Here is a 22,935-nt window from a genome sequence, read left to right on the forward strand (position 1 = left end):
AGACCAAACCCTTCTCTTCCCTCCTGTCCTACATTACACTCTATATCCACAAGACCAAACCCTTCTCTTCCCTCCTGTCCTACATTACACTCTATATCCACAAGACCAAACCCTTCTCTTCCCTCCTGTCCTACATTACACTCTATATCCACAAGACCAAACCCTTCTCTTCCCTCCTGTCCTACATTACACTCTATATCCACAAGACCAAACCCTTCTCTTCCCTCCTGTCCTACATTACACTCTATATCCACAAGACCAAACCCTTCTCTTCCCTCCTGTCCTACATTACACTCTATATCCACAAGACCAAACCCTTCTCTTCCCTCCTGTCCTACATTACACTCTATATCCACAAGACCAAACCCTTCTCTTCCCTCCTGTCCTACATTACACTCTATATCCACAAGACCAAACCCTTCTCTTCCCTCCTGTCCTACATTACACTCTATATCCACAAGACCAAACCCTTCTCTTCCCTCCTGTCCTACATTACACTCTATATCCACAAGACCAAACCCTTCTCTTCCCTCCTGTCCTACATTACACTCTATCTCAGGGTGTAATAACAGCATTTTCTCCTTCCCAGTTGGAAAAAGATTTTATTAAAAAATGTTTTTAGTGCCAAAGAAAAAAAATCCTGGAGACCAGCTCTATATCTTTCTTTCCTCAGTCAGTTTGTTATAGTGCCAATGTTTAAAATGCTTTCACTTCACAAACTCAGTAAAACAATATGAGAACACCAACCACGTAACAAATTCTGGATGTTGCATAATGAAGAATCACTGTCTGTATAAAATACGTAGTTTAATATTGATTGCACGATATACAGACCAACATAAGGAAGTAAATACCACGATGTACAGATGAAAATACAAAAGTTAAGCGCTTTCAACTGTGAAATACAGTCTTCTTCAGAACAATTTCCTAAACCAATAAACCTCATTAAATACTCTATCTTGATGGACATAATAGAATAATTGTTCATGTTGCCGCCAAAAATTTTAAAGTCATATCATTCAACTTGTATGATTATAACTATTGTAAAAATACATAAACAGTTGTCATCACATTTGGATTCATATAATACAACGGTTTAAAAAATTCATACTGAAATACAATTCAATAAAAATATGTTGTATCCATTCATTAAAAATGTATATAAAAATATATACATGTCTCCCATGCACTTTACAACCTTCAGACATATATCTGAAACAGTTGAAAGTGTAGATGTATGCATTCAATTGACTGATACTTTATTTGGTATAACCATAATGAACTGTATATACAATTAATATCACATGGTTGCTGAAACAATGTCTCCCAAAATCAAACTGCTATCCTGAGAATGATTTGTAAAAAATATGTGCAAGTGAATATAAGAATAATAAATATATGTATATAAAATGAGAAGAGACAAATTACTATAACATTACAAAATTGCGGTGAAAGAAATAAGCTAACATGTCTCTATGGTCAAAGATCCACTACCAGTGTAGCACTCAGGCAATACATTGCTCCGGTCTTTTACATGAAAGCTAAAAATGGTTTGATGCTAATAAAATCATTAAGACCTGGTTTTCGTGTAGAATCTGTCAGGATCTGCCATCTACTCTCCCTTGCTGCCAACTCCATTTTCCAATTCCCCCCCAAAGGTGTAATGAAAATCTGGTCTATGATGGAAAATAAAAAAAAAAAAAAAAAAAAAAAACTGGTTCAAAAGGGGTAGTCTATATAGCTAACTGTACACAGTGCAATGCCCACTACATCGGTAAAACTGAAAGACAAATAAAAAAACGGATATACGAGCACCTATATAGGATACAGAAACATGACACCAAAAATGCGTTATATAGACACATTTCGGATCATGGGAGTGAACACAGTTTTTTATTTTCCATCATAGACCAGATTTTCATTACACCTTTGGGGGGGAATTGGAAAATGGAGTTGGCAGCAAGGGAGAGTAGATGGCAGATCCTGACAGATTCTACACGAAAACCAGGTCTTAATGATTTTATTAGCATCAAACCATTTTTAGCTCTCATGTAAAAGACCGGAGCAATGTATTGCCTGAGTGCTACACTGGTAGTGGATCTTTGACCATAGAGACATGTTAGCTTACTTCTTTCACCGCAATTTTGTAATGTTATAGTAATTTGTCTCTTCTCATTTTATATACATATATTTATTATTCTTATATTCACTTGCACATATTTTTTACAAATCATTCTCAGGATAGCAGTTTGATTTTGGGAGACATTGTTTCAGCAACCATGTGATATTAATTGTATATACAGTTCATTATGGTTATACCAAATAAAGTATCAGTCAATTGAATGCATACATCTACACTTTCAACTGTTTCAGATATATGTCTGAAGGTTGTAAAGTGCATGGGAGACATGTATATATTTTTATATACATTTTTAATGAATGGATACAACATATTTTTATTGAATTGTATTTCAGTATGAATTTTTTAAACCGTTGTATTATATGAATCCAAATGTGATGACAACTGTTTATGTATTTTTACAATAGTTATAATCATACAAGTTGAATGATATGACTTTAAAATTTTTGGCGGCAACATGAACAATTATTCTATTATGTCCATCAAGATAGAGTATTTAATGAGGTTTATTGGTTTAGGAAATTGTTCTGAAGAAGACTGTATTTCACAGTTCACTTCACAAACTGTTATCCCATCCTCTTCTTGTGAGTTTTTTAGTAACCTTATAGTTAAAATGTGCATCTCATCACATTTCTCTTCATCCAGATATCAGGTGTTTCTTAAGGTTTTGTTTGTTTGAATCACATTATCAGTTCTCTGCCCTACTATTTGGGCTAAAGAGTGTCACAAAGTGCCTAGCTCCAGTAATAGCTGATCGCAGGCAACAGACTATGCACATTTTTTCCATATTTAGAGGACTTGCTTATCTTTGCAGAGTCCTTTTCAAAGTGTAATGAATCTCTTTCACGTGGGAAAGTGATATCCTACATAGGCTGAGTTTCCAAGAGAACATTTAAGAGTCTTTATTTCACTCCACAGAGGATTGTGTTTCTTAGGTGCCTGCTAGACACCTCACTACAAAGATCCGTTTCTAGTTAGATTTCTGTCACTGTGAGGGATTCTCCAAATTGTCTGTCTCATGACATCCTTGATTCTCATGATACCTCTTTCAAGACTCCACAAGAAAGACATAGTGGTATCTGGTGTCTTTTTGATCCAGACACCAACATTCATTGCCTTTTCAAATTCTAGTTCTGGGATTTGTGAAGAGAAATCATTTAGTGGAGGCATCAAATGTCTCTGAATGTAGATCTCCCCTTCTCCCTTCCTGCTCCAAAGTAGTCAGTCACAACAAGACACCTTGGACTTCACTTAGGGAGCAGTGTCAATGGGGTTTAAAAGTGCATGGTCTCTGGGCTAAGAAAGACAGATTAAAGCACTTAAAAATAAAATAGATGCTATTTTATATAAAGGCTCTCAACTCGTCAAATCATATGTTGTCCCTAGGACCTCTTCAAGTGGTTACAGAAAAAAACACAGTTATGTGATACTTGAACAAGCAGTGGGAGATCCAGGTTTTACCCCCCCCCCCCCCCTTGCAGACTAGCCATGTTAGCTTGGGATATAGCTTTAGAGCATAATCTCAGTCCGCAGGCATCTTACACGTCTTCGAGTGATACTGTGTGGCCTGGTCAAAGGCAGATGCTCATGAAAGAAAACTAGATTGGGGGTTGTCGCTTGTCTCTCTCTAACATAGATGATAAGCAAGTGGGGTATTTTGTTTAGATGCTTAGAAACACATCAGAATGGATAGGATTAACAGAACAACCTTACATACATACATACATGCTTACATCTCAACAGCTTACTACATAATAGCAGTCAGGCTTGCACGTGCTCAGAATTTATACACTGGTGCAAGCCCTTGGATAGCTTCTTAAAGGTACATACACACACATTGATCTACATCCTCCCTCTTAAAAAGATTGACCTTAGTAAAAACAACATTGGAGTTAGACATGCATTATTGTAGACATTAAAAACAAACACAATGTTCATGTCCAAGTTGCCGTGTATCTATTACATGGTCTGGAGATGCAACTGGATCTGGTAACATAATCTGAATTGAATTTAGCAACAGGGACAGTTTTCAGTGAATAGCTCATATCAGGAACTTCTGGATTTGTCACAGGAATGGGAATATTCTCTGGAACTTCCTCTGGAACAGGAACACTGGACAACTCACTCTGAGATAGAGTCTTTCTCATGTGCTGTATGCTGTGGTATAGGCTCACGTGTTTCCAGATGTTCATCGTGTTACCCTGCTGCAGTCATCACACTTGGGGTTATCCTGCCGTCAGGCGGTCCCGCAGTTGGCCTGAGTTCCAAAGTCTTGGTCCGGCGTCGGTTGCTGTCGCTTCTTCCCTGATGTCAGTGCGCCAGGGGTGTATAAGAGGCATCCGATGCCATTTTCTTCAGTCTTTCTTGCCGCACGGTGCCCGAAGCAGAAGCAGTTCGCAAGTGCCGGTCGGCCGACACCTGAGATTTTCAAATCGAATTTCAGTCCGAAGTCTTCAATAAAGCTAAGTACCCTGTTAGGGAACCTTTTCTTGCCTCAGTCCGATGTCAGAAAAAGTTAACAATTGCATTTCTTGTGGGAAGCAAATGCCTCATAAGGACTTCCATTCTTATTGTATTCCTTGCCTAGGCCCAGACCACGACGTCACTGGTTGTCGGTTTTGTGCTAGGTTCAATAAACTAACTATCAAGCATCGTTTTGATTTCACTCGACACTACTTTGGTAGGAAATTTAATTATACCATGCCGTCGGAGCAACCGATGACCGGCATGCATAAAAAACGCAAAGATAAGGACAGACAGCCAAGAACCAAGCCATACTCCGAGGCCTCTGTTGGGCCTGTCGCCGGTTCTCTGGTTTTCAGTGAGGCACCTACGCAGCCCCTGACGACCACAGAATTGGAGCCCCAGCCAGCTTTGGATTCTCAAACTGAGAGTACTAGGCCGATGCAGCCATCTTCATTAGGCCCTACCAACACCATAGCAGAAGGAGAACCCGGTGCGGTGGAAACACCTTTGGTTACAGAAGGTGTCTTCAGACCGACTACACTCACCATTAAATTGTATGCTAAGCTTAAAACTCCATTAAAACCTAAAAAGACTGTACATCAGTCTCCTGTTCAAGGCCCCATGCCTAAGAAACAGATGCTTAAGATGGCTGAAGATTTGATTACCCTAATCAGGGGTTCCCAACCCCCTCCAGACAAAAGGCCAAGACAAGAGGAGGATTTTGCCTCCTCTGACCAGGTTTCAATTTCCTCAGACTCCTCTGAGGAGCAGGATTACTCCTTTCCCCCTTAAGAATATTCTGATGCTGAAGACTCTATCCCCTCAGCATCTCCTCCCGAAGACTATTCCTTTGGGGAAACTTTACATACCATGAGGGGACATTTCCACTGGGAAGGCCAGGAACTACTCCGATTCAAAAAAAAGGCTCTGAGAGTTGCTTTTACTTCCCCAGCACAGACCACTTGCTATCCCTCCAGTTTTAGACATTGTGGATGATGTTTACTTTAGAATCTAGTCTAAATCCAGACTCTCTACCTCCTGCTCCAGCCAAACCAGACAGATACTATAGAGTACCTGACTCGCACAAATTCCTTTATAAAAGCCCTGTTGCTGACCCAGAAACAATTTCTCAGGGTCCCAAAGGGGCTAAGGCTTCTATGGCTAAAAATCCTGTACCCTCTGAAACGGACTCCAGAGCACTAGATAGGTGGGGAAAGAAGGTATACACCTCAGCTACTCTTGCTATGAGAGCATTACATTGTCAGTTTCACATGCTGAAATATCAGCAATTCCTAATGTCTCAATTAAAGAGTAAAAAGGTCACACTGAAAAACCAATGAGAAAAAAAAATAAATGAAAACTCCAGCCAAGCTAGAACTTTCAAACAGTGACCTCCCAAACCTCCTGTAACAGAGGCCCTGGACATCAGACGGGTATAACTCTTTGAAAGTTCTAGCTTGGCTGGAGTTTTCATTTAGTTTTTTTTTCTCATTGGTTTTTCAGTGTGACCTTTTTACTCTTTGTTTTTATTTGTTTTAATTTGTTATGTGGGATATTTTGCAATCACCCTAATAAAAATGGACATCAGACGGGTATAACAACCTCATGTTTCTTAAGCTTAGTCAAACACTCTGCCTATGCTATGCTGAAGAGGTCATAACAAGGCCGAAATATGCATATCCATAGCTAGTGGGGTTTGGCTTTATTGGCCTGAAATTGTCCATTAAAATGACTTCAAACGTAAAAGTCATGGGCATTCAGAATCGCCATATAGCTGAAACACCTGATGTTCATAAGGGTCATTTGCATATATCCCATGTGCCTCTGTTACAGGAGGTTTGGGAGGTCACTCTTTGAAAGTTCTAGCTTTGCTGGAGTTTTCATTTAGTTTTTTTTTTTCTTAATGTCTCAATTAAAACAAAAGATGAGCACACATTCTGAACAGTCTGACTTCAAGGAAATGCAGGATCTGTTGCATGCAGCTGAACAGGTGGGCAAACATACTTTACAATGTGGATTTGATTCATTGGAAGCTTCCTGTAGAGCAGCTGTGACTGGGTCTGTCATACGTAGACATGCTTGGTTAAAAGAACAAACCCTGCCTGATCATGTTAAAGCAAAATTATTAGATGCACTTTTACAGCAGGATGTCTTATTTGGTGTAAAAGCTGAAGAGGTTTTAAAGAAAATGGAGGATAAGGCAAAGTCTATGCAGACGGTCAAGGATTTTTTACAGGTACAACCCCCTCGTTTCAGCAGAAATTGGCCAACAAAAAATTGGTCCTTTCCAGCTTCTGACAGACTACAGAGGGGCAAATACAGACGCCCAAGGGGCAGAGGTCAGTCATAAGGCCCTTGCAAACCTGGTCAATGGGATGCCACTACCCAGAGAGGAGGAGAAGACGGGCCCCAAACTTCTAGAAGACAAACACAATGACTTAACCCTCAAACTGCCAAGCAAAGCTCTCTTGGCAGCTCCCTTGGGAGGAAAATTAGCACTTTTTGCAGACAACTGGCACATCATCACAAAAGACAAATGGGTCCTAGACATTGTTTCACAAGGATACAGATTCCATTTTCACACCTTGCCAAGGATAAAAGAAATGCCAAACCTGCCACCAAATCAATGGGCAGAGGCACAAAAACAAATTACAGCTCTCATGGACATGAGAGCCATTCAGCAGGTACCTCCACAGGAGCAAGGACAAGGATTTTAAGACTTTTTCTAGTCCCCAGAAAGGACAAAGCATGGAGACCCATTCTGGACCTGTCAATTCTAAACACCTACTTGCAAGTACCCAAATTCAAGATGCTAACACTACAGCAGCTTCTTCCCATGTTGGGCAAGAAGGCTTGGCTAGTAACATTGGACCTCAAGGAGGCATACCTGCATGTCCCTATCAGACAAAATTGCAGAAGATACCTTTGTTTCATTGCAGGTTCAACCCATTATCAATTCTCTGCACTGCCCTTTGGCTTATGTACTGCGCCCAGGGTCTTCACAAAATGCCTGTCACTAGTAATCGCATACTGCAGACAAAGAGGAATTCAAATATACCCATACTTGGATGACTGCCTTATTCAAGCAGAAAGCAAGGACATTCTTTTACAACATCTGGCATTTGTCAAACACCTTCTAAGTTGCCTAGGGTACACAGTAAACGAAAAGAAATCAAAACTAGTGCCCTCACAGAACATGATATTCCTGGGTGCCAGCTTGAATACAACGGCCCAGATGGCTTATCTCACGCCAGACAGGCAACAACATCTGACTCAGTACTTCAAAATAATGGCAACAAAGACCCAACTCCCTGCAAGAAAAATTCTGCAGACCTTGGGATTCATGGCATCTTGCATTCTACTAATACCATTTGCAAAATTGCATATGAGGAAATTACAGTGATACCTGAAAAGCGTATGGACTCAAGACAGCCACAGCTTGGAAACAATGATACCACTCATTCCCTGTCTTCAACAGGCGTTTCTATGGTGGGCACAGGCATGTCACCTCAACAAGGGTCAGCCTTTTACCTTACCCACAGCCAGGCAAACGATAACAACAGATACATTGGACTATGCCTGGGGAGCACACATGGCAAGACAGTGCATTCAAGGCAAATGGACTACAAATCAAAGGCATCTGCACATCAATCAAAAAGAAATGCTAGCTGTACAGAATGTCCTAACAGCTTTCAAGGACCTCTTACACCCAGGACAACTAATAATAAAGACAGACAATACCACAGTAATGTGGTACATAAACAAGCAAGGGGGTACACACTCCTACCCTCTATGCAGGCAAGCAAGCAATGACCTTGTGGAACACAGCACTGACTTACCAAGTTCAATTACAAGCACAATTCCTGCCAGGAAAGAAAAACACATTGGCAGACGACCTAAGCAGAAACAACATGGATCCCCACGAGTGGAAACAGGATCCACAAGTATTTGCAATGATATTTCAAAAATGGGGACACCCAGACATAGATCTGTTTGCCAACCCCCAAAACTACCAACTTCAAAAGTTTTGCACAAGGACATTCCACCCACAAGCTTGGAAAGTGGACACCCTCACATTCAGTTGGAAAACATTGACAGTGTATGCCTTCCCTCTACTGCCTCATCTAGCAAAGGTGCTGCTGAAAGTCAGATTAGGGAGGCCACAAATGATACTCATTGCTCCAGACTGGCCACGCCAGCACTGGTACCCAATACTAAGGAATATGGCCCGTGGACCACCATGGATTTTACCAGAAATTCCTCACCTGCTCACCCAGCAAGACAGTCAGATTCTACACAGCCAGCTCAAGACTTTAAACCTGGCTGCATGGCAAATCACCTAAACAACCAGCCATCTCCTCTATCTAAAGCTGTTATGGATGTCATTCTGGGGGCCAGGAGGCCCAGCACCAGGAAAGCCTATTCAGACAAATGGAAAAGATTTTGCGCCTGGAACCAGGCTAAAGGCCAAAATCCCCTAGAGCCAGACATTCCTCAGATTCTACAATATTTAACTGAAATGTTGCACAAAGGACTTTCCTTTTCATGTATTAAGATCCACGCCTCAGCGATTTCAACTCACTACAACACGGACCCTCCTTTATTTTCACATCCACTCCTAAGACAGTACCTCAGAGGGGCCAAGAACATAAGACTGCCCAGGAGAGCACCAACACCAACTTGGGATCTCAACTTTGTTCTGGAAAAGCTTACACTGCCGCCTTTTGAACCAGCTTTCTCAACTGATTTAAAGTTTCTATCATGGAAAACTGTCCTGCTGCTAGCAATAACTTCAGCCAGAAGAGTCTCAGAGCTGCAGGCACTAATGGCAGTGGAGCCTTTCCTCATTTTTCATCAAGACAGAGTCTCTCTACGAACTAACCCCTCTTTTATGCCAAAGGTGGTATCCAGTGTGGCCCTAAACCAAACCATCCATTTACCCACCTTTTTCCCAAACCCGCAGAACAAAGGAGAAAGACTCCTGCACTCCTTGGACATTCACAGGCAACTACGTTACTACTTGGATAGAACTAAGGCTTTCAGAAAATCTGACCAGCTCTTTGTATCCTATGCTACAGCATCACAAGGGAAAGCTATCTCAAAACAGACCATTTCAAAATGTATAGGACATTGTATACGTTTCTGCTACACTCATCATGGAAAACCAGTCCCTGCTAGCATTAGGTCCCACTCCACTAGGGCTGAAGCTACATCTACAGCCTTTCTCAGGGGGGTACCAACCAAGGATATTCTGGAAACTGCAACTTGGAGTTCAGTGCACACCTTCACCAAACACTATCACTTACCCCTATATTCTAAGACTAGAGCTGGCTTTGCCACTGCAGTTTTGCAGGGCCTACTAGCCTCTTCTAACCCTGTTTAACTCCACCACCCATCCTTAGCTTTGGGATTCTACCCAAGTGTGATGACTGCAGCAGGGTAACACGATGAACATGGTACAGTTTTGTACCTACCATAAATGTAGATGTTCGAGTGTTCACCCTGCTGCAGTCCAGGTTACCCTCCCTCCATCCCCTCTGATCTAACTGAACCTTTCTATGCCTTTCTATCTGATACAACCTTGGTGGTGTATTTGCTTATAGCTGAAGGTATGCTTTGTATGTTCTTTGCTTATTTTATTGGCAATATGTAGTGACCTCCTATTGGGGGGGGCACCTGACATCTGGGGCAAGAAAAACTGAAGAAAATGGCGTCGGGTGCCTCTTGTATACCCCTGGCACACTGACGTCAGAGAAGAAGCGACAGCAACCGACGCCGGACCAAGACTTTGGAACTCAGGCCGACTGCGGGACCGCCTGACGGCAGGATAACCCCAAGTGTGATGACTGCAGCAGGGTGAACACTCGAACATCTACATTTATGGTAGGTACAAAACTGTACTTTCTGCCTCAACTGTGCTCCTTGTGATTCCACAATGTACGATCGTGGCCCTGGGCAAATATTCCTCACGACTCCAATCCGATCTTAGCCTTTGGACATTTGTATCCTTACCACTTTGCCTTCTCATAATGGATTGAGCAGTTTACTGGTCTTATCTTAGTAGGACTTCTGGGTTAAACGCTGCTTCAACAGAATGGTTTTCATTAACCTGTTGTTCTTGACACATGGAACCAACAATTGCCTCCTGATTAGTAATGTGGTTCTGGTTTGTCTCAACAGAACTCTCTGAACAGGTGATTCAAGATGTTTATCACAAGGAATGTTTGAGATTCAAGAAAACATCACTATTATCTTGTTTAGACTTCTCTAGTAACTGTTTTGCACTTTAAACTGTACATTCTGCCAAGCCATTTGGCTGCGGATACTTAGGGCTACTCATGACATGAGTAAAGTCCCATTCTTCAGCAAATCTTCTGAACTGTTTGCTTGTAAACTGCTTGCCATTTTCAGAAATAACTGTGTGGGGACTACCATGGACTGCAAACTGACACTTCATCTTAGTTATGACAGCACTGGATGCTAGGTTAGGAAGTAGGTCTATCTTGAACCAATTGGAGTAAGAGTCTACTAATCACAAATAATGTTGACCATTCCACTCAAAAATGTCTTTGGCTACTTGTCGACCAAGGTAGTTCATGAATCTGGTTTAGCTGAAGTGGTTGCTTCTGTTGATGTGGCTTAGTACTATAACACACAGAACAAGATAAAAGTAATCTCTCAATATCTTGTGACATAGAAGGCCAAAATACTAGACCTCTCGCCCTTATTTTGGTAGAGTCATTTCCTGGTTGACCACGATGCAAGATAGTTTTTACTCTTGTTGCAAGTACTTTGGAACAATTACTTTTGGACCTTTCATAATGATACCTTTGTCAGACAGAATCTCGTCTCTGTATGGAAAATAAGGTTGCACTTCTTGAAGTAAACTGCATTGCTTTGACGGCCATCCTTGTTTGATAAAGTGGCTGAGCCTTTGTAAAACTGGATCTGTGGCTGTGATCTCTCAGCTCATCAAGACATGTGGAAGAAAAAAATCTCACTTCCATGACTTCAAAATCGAGATTCTTGTTCTCATGCTGTTAATTTGTGTTTCTGGGTAATCTGGATAATATATCAGCTAGATAAAGAATTTTGCCTTTCTTGTAGACAAGAGTGAAATTATACATCTGATGTTGTAAATCTTTATTCATTCCTTACTGTTAGGACTTCTGTTCCGTCCTAGGAACCGACATGGCTGTTTCCATGCTCCCGCCAGTCAAAAACTCTCAGCTAAGACCTACCCATAATGCCCCTCTCATAGTCTCTCTAGATCTCGTTTGCTGCATTCCGAGTCAGACGTGCCTAGCCATCTGTCTCAAAGCTAAGTGGAAAGTTGTGAATTTTTTGTGTAATTTATCTTAAACTTCGTTTTTTTAAGTCAGTATAGCCTTTTCTTACTAATCGCCTATTACCTTCTTCTATTTCCTACCCTTAACCTTTGGTAGATTAATCTCTACCATTGTTGGTCCTGTCCCTCTCTCCTGCCTTTGGTAGGCCTTCCTTTACCACTTGTGGTATTTTTAAAATACCATCGTTGGTATTTTCTCCTTTTCTTTCCTTTGTTTCATTTAGGATAGCCTTTTGTTGCTTGTACTATGTCAGACAAAGTTAAGTTGGGGTTTAAACAGTTTGACAAGTGTGGGTGTAAGATGCCCAACTCAGACGGCCATGCTCGATGCGTTTACTGTTTGGGCATGGACCATATAAATGCTGATTGTGATATTTGTTCCAGTTTTAGCAGTCGCACTCTAGCAGAGTGCAAAAACAAGCTAATTCTAAAAGGTTTAATCAAAACCCCTTTTTCGGAGGCTCTCTCTGGGTTGGAGGTCTCACCCCCTCCTAATACCAAGAAACACAAGGAAAAATGGAGTCATTCAGTTCCTGCATCTCTGTCAGTTACGGAACTGAGTCAGCTACATGCTTCTCCAGTGCCCTCTGCACAGACCTCTTCAACATCAGGCCCTGTGTCTTCGCCCTCGGTGCCGTCTCTGATGATGACGCCTGTTTCGGTTCCAGCCTTGGCACCATCGGCTTCGGTGCCGTCCTTGGTTCCGACATTGGCTTTCACGACCATACCTGCTTCGCCACCATCCCCGGCCACGGTGCCGATGGCTTACTCAGCTCCACAGACTATGACCTTGGTTCCTAAAGTCGATTATCTCCCAAGAACCAGATACTCTCCAATGTACGCCCCTTTTTTGGGGCATCGGTTTAGCCCTTTTCATAAAAGACCCAATTATCCTTCAGCAGCCTTCTATAGATTCACCAGGAGTCTTTCTGAACTAGATGTAGTGCAGGTTGTGGACCAGCTTCTGGCAGCTAGGGGATTGCCCACTTCAGCTAGACCTTCTGGCCCCTTTGGCCCGGAATCCTTCATGGCATGTTCTCCTGTTTATCCTCCTGGATTCCATGGTCATGGTGGCAGCCACCAAGAAGGAACTGGCAGAAGATAGTTCCACTGTTCATCCTCCGTACAGGGAGTCTCTGTCCATGGACAGACTAGGGAAGCAGACCTTTGCATCAGCGACCTTTGCCATTCAGTCACTGAACTATCTGGCACACTTACTCACCTCCAAAGAGACCTAATCTCTGAAAAGTCTTCCTCTTTGGCAGGGTTACTGCCTGATGAGGTGTGTGACACTGTCGCCTCGCAGCTAGCTACCCTTGAATCTATCACAAACTCCTTAATGCATTTGATATCTCACACCACCGGGGGGGCAGCCCGAGCTGCTGCATCAGGCATTGTCATGAGACGTAATGCTTGGATGCATTTGTATGATTTCGCAGACCCCTTTAAATCTTCCTTTGTCAACACACCTGTTGACGAATCTGCACTTTTTGGTCCCAAAGTATGAGAGACACTAGCAAGAAGTGAAAAAGACGGAAAGACCTTGTCTGCTGTGGATATATGTTTTTCCACCCCCCAGAGGTCCTACTCCAGGAACCAGAGGGGAAGAAAATTGTGGTTCAAAAAATCCCAAGGATCTTTTCGTAACACCCGTGGTGAGCAATCCCCCTGGGGCAGAGGGGGCAACTCATCTGGAAGATGCCCTTTTCGAGGTAGATGGGGTCGGCGTAACCAGGGCGCTAGAGATTCCTTCTCTGGCCAACCCTACCAGCACTCCAGAGCATCGGCCAGCTTTCCTCTGGAAGCAGTCAGGGGTCGTTTTTCTCTGCACCTACCAGTCTGGCAACTTACTACCGATGTTTGGGTGCAGAGAATAATATCCAGAGGCACCAGATACCATTCGATTTAACTCCCAGACACGTCAAATGAATCTCCGATGTCCCACCCAATCAGAGGGAGATAGCAGCCTTAGAAATAAAAAAGCTGCTAAGAAAAAGAGTCATCCAACCAGTCCCACCAGACCAGAGAGGATCCAGGTTTTACTCAAGGTTCTTTTCAGTGCCAAAAAAGACGGGACTGGAGACCAATCCTGGATCTCAGCCTATTGAACAAATTTATCAAACCTCAAAGATTCCGGATAGTCATGGTACAGTCCATTCTCCTCTTTCTAGGGAGGGACAACTGGATGTGCTCTATAGATCTCCAGGATGCGTATTACCACATAAAGATGGGTTACTGCTCCCGGAGATTTCTCCACTTCCGGCTGGGAGCCAGTCACTACCAGTTCAGGACACTGCCATTCAGTCTCTCGACAGCCCCCCGTGTGTTCACCAAATGTTTTGGCAGTTGTAGTAGCTCATCTTCGACTACAAGGATTTCAGGTGTTTCCGTATCTAGATGATTGCCTTCTTACCACCCCGACCAGGAATCTTCTAACCGCAGCCTCTCTTACACTCAAGGCCTCACTCTCCGCTTGGGGATTACAATCAACAAGGACAAATCTCAGATGTCCCCAACAAAAACACTGGAATTCATTGGAGCAGTTTTTGACACAACACCCTGTCAAGCTTCCCTCCTTCCTCACAGGCTTTCAAAAATAAGACATCAATCCAAGCCCTTCTTCCACAGACCTTTGTACCAGCACGCCTTGTACTGCAGCTCTTGGGCTCCATAGCAGCTGCCATTACCCCTAGTACCACTGGCGAGGTTGCACATGAGAATACTACAGTGGCTCCTTTCTTCACAATGGTTGATCTTAACTCACCCACTCGACCACATGATACATCTTCCAAACCTTTGCAAGGAAGAAATGCTATGGTGGATGAAGTCCGAATCGAATATTTGGTGTTGACCGTTCTGCCTCCCCCAGTCCACGGCCACGATGACCACAGATGCTTCCCTGTTAGGGTGGGGGGGCATTGCCAGGGAAAGATGGTCCAAGGCACCTGGTCCCCCATGGAGGGCCAGTTTGCACCTAAATGTCCTGGAACTGAGGGCACTTCTCTTAGCGTTGCAAGCATTCCATACATCCCTCCCTTCTGGGACCATTGCAATTCATTCGAACAACATGCCAGTCCTCTAGTATATCAACAAACAAGGCGGAACCAGGTCTTACCCCCTGTGTAGGGAAGCCATGAGGATTTGGCACTGGGCGATAGCTTCCAACCGCTTTCTTGTAGCAACGCACATTCCCGGGAGTTCCAACCTTATTGCGGACAATCTGAGCAGGAACATCCTGATGCCTCACGAGTGGTCTCTCAATCTGTAATAGCGGATTGGATTTTCTGCCAATGGGGCAAGCCTTCTTGCGATCTGTTTGCTTCCCCCTTAAATAACAAATGCAGAAGCTACTTTGCCGTGTTCCCCCCTCAGGGGGAACCCCCAAGGGGACGCTCTAATGCACGATTGGCCCCCGGGTCTACTGTATGCCTTTCCCCATTTCCTTATCCCAAAATTCCTCCAGAAAGCTCAAAGGTTGAGAAGCAAAGTGATCCTCATTGCCCCCTATTGGCTCCATCAAGTCTGGTTCCCGTTCCTATGGCCTCATCTGATTCACAGCCTGTGGATCCTGGATCACTCCCAAGGTCTGCTATCTCATCCTCACGGACTGATTCACCCCAATCTCCACAGCCTCAAGCTCACAGCTTGGTTCCTCCACTTCCAATGGTTGCCAGGCTGCCCGATATCTCATCTTCCTTTTGTGAAATCCTTCTGGCTTCACACAAACCTTCCAGCAGGAAAATTTATTCTAGCAAATGGACTAGGTTCTCTATTTGGGCCAAAGATCAGAACTTAGATCCTTTCTCTATGCCTATTCAAAATATTCTACAATACCTGATGACTCTTCTACATGCAGGCGCCTCAGCATCGACAATCACTGTACATTTAGCAACTATTGCAAATTTTCATAATGGATTTGATAATTCTTCTCTTGTGTCTCATCACCTGTGCAAAACCTTTTTGAAAGGAGTGTATTACACATTAAACCTCGTGTCAAGCCCCCCATAGAACCCTGGGACTTGACTTTGGTACTTCAGTCATTAACAGGCCCTCCTTTTGAGCCCTTTGACTCTTGTGATATAATTTTTTTTATCATGTAAGACTCTACTTTTTGTAGCACTTACCTCAGCAAGGAGAGTATCTGAGTTGCAGGCCTTGAGTGTCAAGAGACCTTACTTGAACTTCCACATGGATAGAGTGTCCCTTCATAGTGACCCTTCTTTCTTGCCCCAGGTAATTTCTGAATGCTCCATTAACCAATCTATTGATCTGCTGGTTTTCTTCCCTCAGCATTCAAACAGAGGGGACTACCTTTTGCACACCCTTGATGTGCATTGGCAACGTCGTTGTTACTTGGACAGGACTAAATCTTTCAGGAAAACTGATCAATTGTTTGTGGCCTTTGCAGGACCCAGATTGGGTAAACCTGTCTCCAAGGTGACTCTATCCTCCTGGCTTAGAAACGTAATTACTTTTATCTACCAACAGAATAAGCTATCCTTACCTTCCAGAATAAAGGCTCAGTCTACTAGATCGATGGCTACTTCTGTGGCTTTTCATTCCAGAGCCTCTATGGATGATATCTGCGCAGCAGCCACTTGGGCAAGACCTCATACCTTTATATCTCATTACAAATTGGATTTGGCCTCCAGGGGACGAGCATCTTTTGGTTCTATGGTGCTCAGGAATATCCTTCCTTAGGGCCACCCAGGACTCAAGTAGCTGGGGACTCTGTCCTAACAGTAAGGAATGAATAAAGATTTACAATATCAGATAAAGAAGTTATGTCTTGCCAAAAAGTTCCATCTGTGTTGTAGATCTTTATTCATTCATTACTTCCCGCCCTCCTTCCCCCTGCCTGGACTCCTAGTGGACTTTAGGAATTCCTAGTTAAGGTATTTGCTCAGACAGAACCTCCTTCTGTTTTTCTCTCACTATCTCTGTATTATAAGGGCGGGCAAACTCGGTCTGGAGAGACTGTGAGAGGGGCATTATGGGTAGGTCTTAGCTGAGAGTTTTTGGCTGGCTCGAGCTTGGAAACGGCAGTTTTGGTTCCGAAGATGGAACTGAAGTCCCAACAGTAATGAATGAATAAAAATCTACAACACAGATGGAATGTTATGGTAAGACATAACTTCTTTTTTTTGCAATCTCAACATCATACGTTGCAATCTGGCTGGAGCTGAATGTATAGGCTTTCTCAAGATCGTGACTGGAGATTGGTGGTCTGTTTCGATCTGGATAGGTCTACCATAAACATAATCATGGAACTTTGAACATGCAAACACAATTGCCAAAAGCTCTTTCTCAATCTGAGCATATTGCATTTCATTTTGTGTAAGAGTTCTCGATGCATAGGAAACACATTGACCCTCTTGTAGAATGACTGCACCAAGACCAAATTTCAAAGCATCACAGGAAAGAACGACTGGCTTGTGAACATCATAGTATCTGAGAGTTGGTGGACTAGCAATTCTGTGTTTCAGGATGTCAAATACTCTTTGGTGGTGGTGTAATTAAGACCAGGAGTCATCTTTAAGTGTCAGCTCTCTGACCGGTGCTGAAAGTTAGCTCAAGTCTGGAATGAACTTGCCTATATAGTTAACCATGAAAAGAAAACGTTGCAAGTCTTGAATGGCAACTCGAGAATGGCTGTTTGCTTAGAAGGATCTGGTCATAGGTCTGAACTGATAAATAAATGACCAACATAAGTAACCTCTTGTAGCCTGAATTTGCATTTCTATGGCTTGAGCTTAAGATTCACTTGATGTGCTCTTTCCAGAACTTTACTGAGGTTTCTGTCATGCTCAGCTTCACTATTACCTACTACTAGTATGCCGTCAACTGTGATAGCACCAGGATACCCCGAGAAAAGCTGCTCCATTGCACATTGAAAGACTTCAGTTGCAGAATTTATCCCAAATGGCATTCTCAAAAATCTATACCTTCCAAATGGAGTACTGAAAGTAGTGAGCAATGATAATTTCTTATCAAGCTGAATTTGCCAAAATGAACACTCTGCATCTAAGACAGAAAAATTCCTGGCATTTGGCATCAAAGTGGCGACATCTTGCGCATTGGATGATGAAGTCTTTTTAGTGCTTTGTTCAAATCTCATGGATCAATACGTATTCTAATGTCATCTGAGCTTCTCTTATGAGCTACTACCATGGAAGGTACCCATTCGGTAGGGACATCAACTGGACAAATCACACCTTGTCGCACCATCTAACTCTGCTTTAACTCTGTCCTACGTGGCTATTGGAACTTTTCAAGCTGGACTGATAACTAGGTCTAACTTCATGGAGTACACAACTTGAAGCTTCCCTAGTTTGTCTTCGAAAAGATCATCCTAGGTAGAAAAAATATACTGGGTAAAATTAGAGCAGTGGTCTTTTAAGCTAACTTGATGGACTTCCTTATTAAATGAAAGCAGTCCCATTTTCAAACTGTCTCCGAGCCCTAATAATTGCCTCTTGACCACATAAAAGAACAAGTCATAACAGCTCCCAGCAGAGTAACATGAAAGCACTACTGAGCCTTCAGTCTGAATTTCTTCACCACCATAAGCAACAAGCTTCGCACACACTGCCAAATCAAGCCTTTCACAATGACACACACCAGCAAATGTTTCTGTTGACATAACATTGCACTTGGAACCTGTGTCAACTTTTTGGTCTGTGGGTTTGCCATTTATCCGAACAGTACAAAATAATTAATTCTTTGTCCTTAAATCTACTGCATTAACTGTTCAGTGAAGCACAGACACACCATCAACATAAAGTATAGGGTTGCAGTTTCCTAATTGAGCAACTCAGTTCTTGAAATGTTCCCTTTTAATAAAAGAATGTGGGCCTTTTGATTTACAAAACCTCTTGAAATTATTCCCCTTATTGCATTTATGGCATTGCTGACCAAAAGCTAAACATTTCTCCCTTTTAGATTCATTATTTATACCACAATTATGACAGCTGACAGTGAAACTAGGTAGGGGCCTATACTTTGAGTTTGCTAACTCACTCATGCTTCACTGAGACTGTGTGAACTCTAGAATTTGCTGGAAAGCTCTGGGGTTTACCAGTAGGTGCTGCAGGGGCTACAGCTGCTGTCATGTGCTTGGGAGTGTTTCTTTTAACCACATGCTGCATACTATCAACATGAGCTCTAGAAGTTACTGGAAGCATGCATCTCTCATTTGTAAGCATATTTGTGTGTTTTTCTGTGAACTCGTATATCTGACAAATCTCAGCGGCCTTACTCAAAGTTAAATCACTGTCAGGAAACAAAATCTTCCTCACATCATCATCTTTAATAGCACACACAAGTCTGTCTTTTATCAACTCATCCCTTAAATCTTCAAATCTGCATGTCTTAGCTTTATTCCTCAAGTCAGTTATGTATGCTGCAAAAGTTTTACCAGGCTTTTGATCCCTTGTATAAAATAAGTGACTTTCCATTTTAACATATGTCTGAGGGTTAAAAATTTTTCTAAATTTACATTTTAATCACTCAGGGTCCTTCCTTGACTCAGCCGGTACAACAGTATGATGGTTTTCCCCCTGTATAGATAGCAGGTGCATACACAAATGAACACTCCCTTTCACTGGCTTCTGCCCCAGCTAAATTAAGTAGAATAAATGTCTTTGTACGGTCATCTTTATCGGCAAATGCAGCCTGTATGAAAATGTTGTACTCTTGCTCAAACACTCTCCAGTTCTCTGCAGTATTATTGACAAACACAAGTTCACTGGGTTTTCGAAATCTGTCTGCCATGCCCACAAAGTGTGCACAAACACACTGAAAATGTGGCCCTTATAATAATGTACAAACTGTTCTGCTTTAATGACATTCAGATGCACTATAAACTCTTCGAAATACTGTACTTTGCAAAATATGCTCTGTAATGGCTGTATTCTGAGAAATAACTTTACTGTAATACTGCACAAACATGCAAACAGTTTCTACACTTCTGATAACTCACATATGTTTAGTTAATACGAAAAATACATGCTTAGTGAAAAATGCTTTCTTTTCCTCTTATTTTATTCATTTTATGCAATTTGGACTTTATTTCAAACATTTTCCATAGTAATTTGAATATTTTTATCAATACCGTACATATTGGCTTATTACAATATTGTTTAGTGTGTCCTGTATGCCTTGTTTCATGTTTTGCAAATAAGAAATTATTTGAGCAAGTTTTAACATCTGAAATTTGTTTCTGATCTGTTTTGCGAATTATACGTGTAGTCTTGTATATTCCTCCAATACCAACCAGATGCCTCTCTGACCTCAATTGAAGAAACTGGAGTGCTTTCTGGCAACAAGTCATTTTGACTGCTTCCTTTTAACACTATGCCCTTTAGACATGCTGCTTCTGACACCATGTCGATTGCCCCCCTCTAACATAGATAACAAGCAGGCGGGGTATTTATTTTGCATAGAAACACATCATGATGGATAGCAACATCATAACATGTAAACAAACTGATTAACAGACAGACCTTACATACATACATGCTTACATCTCAACAGCTTACTACAAAATGGCAGGCAAGCTCGCACATGCTCAGTACCGATACACTTGTGCAAGCCCTTGGATAGCTTCTTAAAGGTACATACTCGCACATTGATCTACAGGGTTATTCCAAGATTTCCTCCATTTGTGAGGAATTCTGCAGTAAACCTTGTTGTCTCCTCTCTAAACAATCAAGTGGCAAAATTGTGTTCCATGACTCCTTGCAAGAAGGCCTGGAAGATGGATACCTTCTTTTTCTCTTGGACAAGAATGTGCCTGTATGCTTTTCCATCTTTTCCACTGATATCCATGGTACTTGGGCAGATTCAGAAGAAAACCCAGAGATCATTGTGGTGACTCCCTTCTCGCCCAGGCAGCAGTGGTTTTCCCTTTTTGAAATCGCCAGGGGCAGTTACCATAAGCTTCCTCAAAGACTGGATTTCCTTATGCAAAAATGAGGGATATGTGATACATCATGACCCCAAACCACTACATCTGATCTCCTGGATGACTGTGTCTTAATACCTTCTAGGCACTTGTTTACTGAGGATGTGCAGCACATACTAGTGGAGACAAGGCGGCCTGCTACTAGAAAATCGTGTATGCAAATGGAAAATGTTTTCTAGATGGTGCCAGCACCCATTCAGGGCTAGTGTTTTTCTGGTTTTAAAGTATTTGTGTGAGTTACTATCCTATGGCCTGTCTTACTCCTCTATTAGGGCTTATTTGTTGTCCATTTCAGCATGTCTGCTCATGGATCCCCCTCTTTCAGTGCATTGTCATGTGATATTTTTTTTTGAAAAGGGTGCTACATAAGAAGTATCTCCTTGAGATCTTAATTTTGCATTAGAGAAGTTAATAACTGCTGCACTTGAACCAGCTCATCTGGCTGACTTTTGAGGTTCTTAACATGGAAAACAGTTTTGTTGGTTGCTCTAACCTCTGCAAAAGAGTACCCAGCTGCAAGCTCTTATGGTGGGTCAACCCTATTTCATTTTTCACAGAGGCAAGGTTAAGAACTAATGCTTCTTTTATGCCTATATCCATATCCCTGTTTTCTTTTCAGAACCCAAAAATGAGCGAGAAAAGATACTTCATACCATGGATGTCCACAGACAAGTCAGGTACTGTCTCGAAAGAACAAAATCTTTCAGAACTTCCAATCAGTTCATTTCTTGTGAAGATAAGAAGGGGCAACTGGTGTCAAAGCAGACTATTTCCAAAGGGTTATCTTTGACTAAAATATTTCAGAACTTTCAATCAGCTGTTCCTTTCTTGTGAAGGTAAGAAGGGATGACCTGTGTCAAAGCAAACTATTTCCAAATGGTTGTCTTAAGCTATTACGTTTTATTCCCACCACAACAAAACTATTCCAGGTAGGGTCAAAGCACACACTACCTACCAGGGGCCTTGCCTTCATCTGTGAGTGTTTGGAAAAGATTGAACACGACGTATTCTAGACACAGCAGCTTGGTTGTCTGTGCATACTTTTACATAGCAGTATGTAGTATCTACCTTTTTCTCTAGGTGCTCCTGGACTCTTCATCTTCCACCTCCCAATTATTCTGAGCTATGGTAATCTACCCATAAAGCCTAGGCTATTGGAGCAATGATCACTGTGACGAACATGGTACAATTGTGTAAGTAAACTTACCATAACAGTAGATGTTCGAATGATCACTACTGCAGTAGCCACCTCATCCTCCATCTCTCTTATTTTTTTATGTTTTTTATTTTTTCTGTGCCAGGATGTGAATATGTATTTTTTTTCTTTTCCTAGCAGTGTCTTCTTAGGACTCCATCTCTCAGTTCCCAAACCCGTACATGAAGCCAAGTAGTCTGCTTTGGCACCCAAACCAGCCTTTTAAGTGAGCTCAGCTCGAGCTGACTGATGGTTTTGGCACATGGAAGGTGCCCTGAAGCTTTGGTAGTTATTGGGCTGTTATATCGTATGCAGGATATGATCTGTATAGCTTAGGCTACCGCAGCAGTGATCATTCGAACATTACTGTTAAGTTTACTTTCACGACTGTACTTTCTTTTTACTGTAATTAAGTTGTTGTTTCTCATCTGTTCCCACAATTCTGAAACATTTAAAGACATTGCTGTAAAAGAATACAGTACATACATTTGCCAACTGGCACTAACCAAGACCTTTTTTAAAACTCCAAGAAAAACAAATTTGAATTAGAATAAATTTAAAGCAAAGCAGCACTGCAATAAAACAGCAAAAGATGAGAAAACATTGTGTACAAACTATAAACCGAGAAAGCAAAAATATCCACAGAGCAGTTTTATATGGCAGCTGTCACAGATTAAAACTTGTCATCTTCTTACCTTAAATAAAAATGATTTATCTTAGTTTCTTCCACAGTTCAGTTAAACACAATTTGCATTCAAGAATGCAACACAGATGTGTGCTAAGTTGGAATGTTGCAGAGGGACAAAGACTCAAAAATCATT

General features: G+C 42.0%; 1 protein-coding gene and 1 long non-coding RNA gene across 5 annotated transcripts in view; one reads left to right on the forward strand and one right to left on the reverse strand.

Annotated features, from left to right (window-relative positions):
* VIRMA (vir like m6A methyltransferase associated) overlaps positions 1 to 22,935 on the forward strand; it is a 1,734,630-nt gene that overhangs the window by 1,432,724 nt on the left and 278,971 nt on the right. The gene's annotated exons all lie outside the window — the stretch shown is intronic.
* On the reverse strand, positions 468 to 17,356 carry LOC122797986. Its single transcript, XR_006364200.1, has 3 exons — positions 17,347 to 17,356; positions 9,217 to 9,221; positions 468 to 554 (listed from the first exon to the last, which is right to left on the reverse strand). It is a non-coding gene; the product is annotated as an uncharacterized LOC122797986 (long non-coding RNA).

The sequence above is a fragment of the Protopterus annectens genome, chromosome 3.part1 (assembly GCF_019279795.1).
Source record: "Protopterus annectens isolate FY-2018-M chromosome 3.part1, PAN1.0, whole genome shotgun sequence".
In the NCBI taxonomy this organism is placed as follows: Eukaryota; Metazoa; Chordata; order Ceratodontiformes; family Protopteridae; genus Protopterus; species Protopterus annectens.